Here is a 7,416-nt window from a genome sequence, read left to right on the forward strand (position 1 = left end):
CGCTCGCACCCCGCGCCCGCGCCACTGTCGCCCCACGCCGCCCCGCCTCGTCGGACATGCCGGAAGCGGCGACCGTCGACCGCCGGTTTTCACTCGGTTTTAGGTATAAAAAACCGTTCGTTTTTTAGGGTTAGATCGTTTTTTCTCAGTTTTTCATTTTAGATCTATTCTGCTAACGTTCATTCGTTAGTTCGTATTAACGAACGAATTCGTTCGTTTGTCTCTGTTAGCGGACGTTCGTCCGATAGATTTTTCTGTTTCTGTTTTTTTTTCGCCAGGGACCTATCCACGATTATTTTTATCGCAGATTAGCCCTTGATCTTCAGACCCTCGCAACTTTTTAACTGTTTGTCCAAATCCAGTGAAACCAACGCCAAAATCTTCATCTCGAGCTCCTATTTCGAGTTAATCAACTTGAACAGGGTTTTGACAAATTAAAATTTGGTTTCAAGCAGATTTGTATTCGAATTTCTTTTGATCGTAGTTTGAGTTTCGTAGCTCCGATTCGATTGATTCTTTTTGCAAATCAAAGTTCTTCAGTTGAACTTTCAGATTGGATTTTCTTATTTGAGTTTTACTCGTGCATCTATGCTTGAGTGCTTATGTATGCTATTGTTTGTTTGCGACAGAATTCCCGGAGTGCGAAGCGTGCTGCTATGAGTCTCTAGGGTTTGCATATCGTCAGCAAGGCAAGTAACACTTTGGTCATATCTTTTTTACCCAGTTTTATGCATTAGTTCCAATCCTCAACATTGCATGATTAGGATTTGATTAACATGTTGGTTTGGGAAGTAGATGATGAGGTAGAACCTATTGCCTTTTATTATCAAACCATTGGGAGTTACTTCTACGTTATGCTCAGGTTGCTATGCTATGCTCGTAGACGTGGATTGGTTGAGCGTATCCATGACATATGTGAGAGTTGTTAATTAATGGTTAACTTAAGGTGGCTACTTGAATACACATATGGGTGGATTGGTTGCGGGCACCTGGAGAATCCAGTGTTGTCCTAGGATATCCGGGAGTACCCGTGTGATCATCATACGGTTCGCCACCCAGACTCAAAGGGATCATAAGATTATTCACGCTAGAAACTTTCATGTGCAGCCACAAGCTAATATGGGCTCTAGCATAGTTGAGTATGTTGCATGACCTCTTTCAATGGTGGCTAGCAGATGTAGGGGAAAGTAGGTGTAACTGTCCACCCAGAGTAAAGAGTTAATGTTTCTGAAAGACTGTGTCTCGGTCATCCGTATCTCAAACACCATGTAGTGCGAGAAATCCAACGGAGGCGACCGAGTCTTATGGGGAAAAGTGCGCAAAACTCTGCAGAGTGTACAAACTAATCATGGTTAGCCATGTCCCCGATTATGGACATCTTGAGTATCTGGTTCTTGGTTTATCATGTTGATTTCATCACTCTAAATTAATTTGTTGGGTTATTAATACTGTTTAATTGGGATTGAGTTGGAGGAACCTTCTCAATGTTTAACAACCACCATGATAGTTAAATAAAATATATTCCTTTGTAGTAGGATAAAATTGGCTTTACGCAAAAATAACCATAGAGCTTTCCACCAGCCATATATGCATGTAGTGTTAGCTTTATCTTGTTCATTGCTCTACAGTGTTATTTTGCCAGCATATTCCATGTGCTGACCCGTTTCGGGCTGCAACATATCATGTTGCAGACTTTTTAGACGAAGAGTAAGGTGCACTAGGTCGTTGTCGTGCATTCAGCTATGCCGTTGGAGTTGATGGACTCACTTTATCTTCCAAGCCTTCCGCTGTTATCTTATTTAGATGGCCTTAAGCCATATTATTGTAATAAGTTCTCTTTTGAGACATTTGATGTAATAAGTGTGTGATTGCACTCTGTTATAAATCCTTCAAGTACTGTGTGTGTCAGCATTACCAATCCAGGGATGACACGTAAGCATAGAGATTTGACCGTTTGAGGTCGGATTGCTACAGTCGCACACGGCTAAGACAATTTCTGTCGTGTGCTAGGTGCCCCCCCCCCCACATATATATAGGTGGGAGGGAGGGAGGAGCAGCCAAGGGGAGCGCCCAAGTAGGAGGAATCCTACTTGGGGTCTCTCCCAAGGTGGCGCCCCTCCTGCCATGTATAGGAGTGAGGGAAAGGCAAGGGAGGGTGGCGCACCCCCTTTCCTTTCTCCCATGAGAGGGAAAGGCAGGAGGGGCTAGCCCTCTCCTCTTTCCTTCCCTAGGGATTTTTGGCTAGGGAAAGGGGCGCACCAGCCCCCTATGGGCTCGTCTGTCCCTCCCTTGGCCCATTAAGCCTATATACATGCCGGGGGTGCCCGGAACCCCTTCCGATGACCCAATTTCTTCCTTGTGCATCCCGAAACACTTTCGGTGTCCAAATACCATCGTCATATATATCAATATTTACCTCTCGACCATTTCGAGACTCCTCATCATATCCATGATCTCATCCGGGACTCCGAACAACATTTGGTCACCAAAACATATAACTCATATAACACTATATCGTCAATGAACGTTAAGCGTGCGGACCCTACGGGTTCAAGAACTATGTAGACATGACCGAGACACCTCTCCGGTCAATAACCAATAGCGGAACCTGGATGCCCATATTGGCTCCTACATATTCTACGAAGATCTTTATCGGTCGAACTGTTATGACAACATACGTAATTCCCTTTGTCTATCGGTATGTTACTTGCCCGAGATTCGATCGTTGGTATCTCTATACCTAGTTCAATCTTGTTACCGGCAAGTCTCTTTATTCGTTCCATAATACATCACCTTGTGAGAAACTCCTTAGTCATTTTCTTGCAAGCTTATGATGTGTATTACCAAGAGGGACCAGAGATACCTCTCCGAAACTCAGAGTGACAAATCCTAATCTTGATCTATGCCAACTCAACAAACACCTTCAGAGATACCTGTACAATATCTTTATGATCACCCAGTTACGTTGTGACATTTAATATCACACAAGGTATTCCTCTGGTATCCGGGAGTTGCATAATCTCATAGTTGAAGGAATATGTATTTGACATGAAGAAAGCAATAACAATAAACTGAACGATCATAATGCTAAGCTAACGGGTGGGTCTTGTCCATCACATCATTCTCCTAATGATGTTATCCCGTTATCAAATGACAACAAATGTCTATGGTTAGGAAACCTTAACCATCTTTGATCAAGAAGCTAGTCTAGTAGAGGCATACTAGGGACACGGTATTTGTTTATGTATTCACACATGTATTTAAGTTTCCGATCAATACAATTCTAGCATGAATAATAAACCTTTATCATGAATAAGGAAATATAAAATAGCAACTTTATTATTGCCTCTAGGGCATATTTCCTTCAATATCCCACTTGCACTAGAGTCAGTAATCTTGTTCACATTGTCATGTGATTAACACCCATAGTTCACATCGCCATGTGACTAACACCCAAACAGTTTATTAGAGTCAATAATCTAGTTCACATCGCCATGTGATTAACACCCAAAGAGTACTAATGTGTGATCATGTTTTGTTTGTGAGAGAGGTTTAGTCAACGGGCCCGCCACATTCAGATCTGTATGTATTTTTCTATTTTCTATGTCTACAATGCTCTGCAGGGATCTACTCTAGCTAATTGCTCCCACTTTCAATACATATCCAGATTGACACTCAGAGTCATCTAGATTAGTGTTAAAGTTTGCATTGTCGTAACCCTTTATGTCGTGGTTTTGTCGCGGCAGATGTCCTAGTGGAAGGACTTAGGTGTGGAGCCATCGCAACTAGGTTAGCTTAAAGGGTTGAACGGGATAAAGGATACAAGGAGTTTACCCAAGTTTGGCCCCTCAAGGTGGAGCTAAAAGCCTACTCCTGCTTCTAGTTGTATTGCTTGGGTTTAGATTACAAAGGAGCGATTACACTTGACCTAGTTCTCGATTGCATGTTTCTCGAGTTAACCCGCAGCCGGGTCTCACCTTTATATACACGGGTTGTGTCGTGGATTTGTCACGACAGATGTCCTAGCAAAGGACTTAGTCGTGGAGCCATCGCTACGAGTTTACTTGAAGGGGTTTTAAAGCGGACACAAAGACACGAGGGTTTTATACTAGTTCGGCCCCTTTGATGAAGGTAAAAGCCTACGTCTAGTTGTGATGGAATTGATATGATCTCGATGGCTAGGGAGCAAACACGCTTCGCCTAGGCTCGAGTTGTGGTTGTCTGTCCTGAACCGCCACCGGGTCGTCCCCTTATATACACGGGTGACGCCCGTCGGTCCATAGAGTCCTAACCGGTTCATACTCGTATTCCGGTTGCTATCTCCCTATTCCTTGCTTACAATACAAGTCATACATCAGGCCGGTTTACGGCTACATTCTCTAACCGACTACAGGCCTTGGGCCTTCATCCGTTTACGCCACTAATGAAGTTAACCCGGCCCAAGTAGGCCGGTTTACGCCCAGTGGTAATATCCCCAACATTAGGCCCGAGATTGATTTGAACTGGTTCATGTCAATCCTTCACACCATCTTGCGTCTTGGATATCTTTTGTTTAATTGGCAAATCTCCATGTCATCATTATTTTTAGTTGCTATAAACCGGCATGACGTCATCAGTTTTGGTTACTGTAAACCGGCATGACGTCATTATGAAGTTCATAATGCCCTCTTAATGACAGCTCCTGGATTCGCGCGTTTGACCTAGCTCGGTTGCCTTATAAATAAGACCGAAGGGTCATTTCCTTTCTCTTCCCCTTCATCCCTTCTTCTTCTTCTTCCTCACGTCGCCGGCTTTGCAGCTCCGCCACCACCGTCGACCGCTGCCTCGTCTCGGGCCACTGCATCAACCTGAACGTACCAGAGTGCTGCGGCGTCTTTCCGCATCTTCTCCGTTCCCGGTAAATCCTCTCTCCTTCTTAACCTAGATCTGTTCTTAGGGTTCCATGTTCTTGCTATGTTCATTGCGCGTTCATAGCTGTTCTCTGACCTGGAATGCATCTGTGGACTCTTGTCGTGCTTAGTAGCGATCCCTTTAGCATCCGCCTGCTATCTCTCCTCCAAGCGCATAGATCTCCCGCACATATCCGCTCAATGGTTCACTTCTGTTTCCGCCTTAGTCTTCAAAATATTTCCTGTTTTTATGAGCTTGCTGTAGATCCGCGGCTGTAACATGATTTTGTGAAACTTGTTTCTGCATAACTAGTTATCCATAGTTTCAATTGCTTCCGATGCTTAGGCCAGGCGGTTTAACTTCACCATAAAGAAAAAATTGCTAAACCAGTATATATATCATTAGTCCCCTGGTTGAACTGCCAGAATCCATCTGATGCTGCGTTGTAGAAGATCGGATTATTGGTACTGCCTCCGGTTTACCGTAATTAAATCAACACCTTTTTATCCGGCATGTCCTTGAACCGGATCACTTATTTCTTGTAGATCTCGTCATGGCCAAACAAGTGTACGAGTGCAACTGGGTTCCCTCCCGTGTCACAGAATCACAGCTGAATGATCTAGTCCTGATCGGCGCTTTGGATAACAAAGATACGATTCACTGGAGGGTTCCTGGAGATGAATGTCCTCCTACGCCCCAGGAAGGAGAGGTCGTGGTCTTCGCAGATCACATGGCCCGGGGCTTCAAACCGCCCGGCTCCAAATTTTATCGGGATGTGTTAGCCAACTTTCAACTCCGTCCACAGGATATTGGTCCCAACTCCGTCACCAATCTATGTCACTTTCAAGTACTTTCTGAGGCATACCTTCAAGACGAGCCTTCAGTCGAGTTATTTAGAGATCTCTTTCATCTGAACCGCCATACTGAATTCACTGACGGCCCTAATACTGAACTTGGCGGTATGGCCATTCAAAAAAGGAAAGAAATCACCTATCCCCACGTCAAACTCCATACTCACCCCAAGGAATGGAACACAACTTGGTTTTATTGCAAGGATACCTCTCCTGACAATGAAAATCCCTTGCCTGGCTTCCGTCCGGAATGGCTCAGCAACACTCACCCTTTTCCACAAAGGCTAAGCGCCAAGGAGAGAATTAAATACGCTCCTCAACTATCCAAGCTCCGGGCCTTCATGGCCAATGGTTTAACAGGAATAGACCTTGCACGCTGCTGGATATCATGGAGCATTTTGCCTCTAAGCCGGCGCCCAAATTTGATGTGCGAGTATACTGATAGTGTCGATGACCCACTCCGACACACTAAAATTCAGCTCCCTGATGACGAAGTCACAGAATCTGTGAAAAAGATGCTGAATGAACCGGAGCACCTCTCTGCTCAAACCGGTCTGCCTCCTTACTGCACCACCAACAAACCGCCAGCGGTAATATTTTAATTGCTCTATTGTTGAACCGGTTACTATTTTATATGCTCAACATTTAATTACTGCTGATCCAGGGTGATAATCCATTTTGGAGCAAGAAACTTCCTCAAGACAAAACGGAAAAGGCAGGACGGCCAACCCGGCCCAAGACCAAGGTTATCAAGAAGCCAGCTCATAAGAGAAAAACCACCGCTTCATCTGACCCAGCCATTGATGATGATGTGGGTAATCCGGATCTTGAGGTAGAACTTGATTCACTTGGCTTGCTTTTTACACGCCTTATTGATGATAATGCTTGTCAGGATGACGCTGAAGCCAGCAATGCGGGTTTTGTTGAGGTAACCATTCTCTCTTCCGATTCAGAAATCCTGCCTTTGCCAAAATTTCGCCGGGCAAACCGGAAAGTTAAATTTTCTCATCCTTTTGCTTATCTGGATTCCCAATTTCTTATGAAGACCCAGCAACACGAAGCTCGCCGCACAACCCGGCACAGTGGCCAGGTAGTTACCTCTGCCGGTTTACCAAACAGTCCGGTTCGAAAACGCCGCTCCGAGGTCTCCGACCTTTTTATTGATTTAAATCCTAAAGCGGGTTTCTTCCGTCAACCTCTTAATCCATCCGACTCCGATTACCAGGTCACTTCTCATTCATCGTCTGGTGAATCATCGGCCACCCAGCTACCACCTTTGAAAACAGTTGCTGGGTAGGTTAAACCGAACATATGCTTCCAGTATACTACGCAATGGCTTACACTTTTCCTTGACTTTTTATTTTTCTTTCAGGGCTAAACCAAAACCAAGCAAGAAGGCCCGCCTGGATAGAGCGGCTGAAGAAGATGTGGCCCCAGAACATGACCAAGCACCTGATCATGAAGTGTTTACTTGTGAAGATATCCCCAATGATCCTCCTCTGCAAGACGACGTTATGCCTGAAAAAGGTCCTATTCATATTCCAGCCTCTGCTGATCCGCCTGCCAGCTCTGTCCAGATTGAGAAATCCCACACTCCTGCTGACAAACCGGCCGCACCAACCCAAACCGGCGAGTCAAAAGATGATGATGTTGTGATTACCGGCGTAGGCCGCTC

Source organism: Triticum dicoccoides, chromosome 3B, assembly GCF_002162155.2.
Source record: "Triticum dicoccoides isolate Atlit2015 ecotype Zavitan chromosome 3B, WEW_v2.0, whole genome shotgun sequence".
NCBI lineage: Eukaryota > Viridiplantae > Streptophyta > Magnoliopsida > Poales > Poaceae > Triticum > Triticum dicoccoides.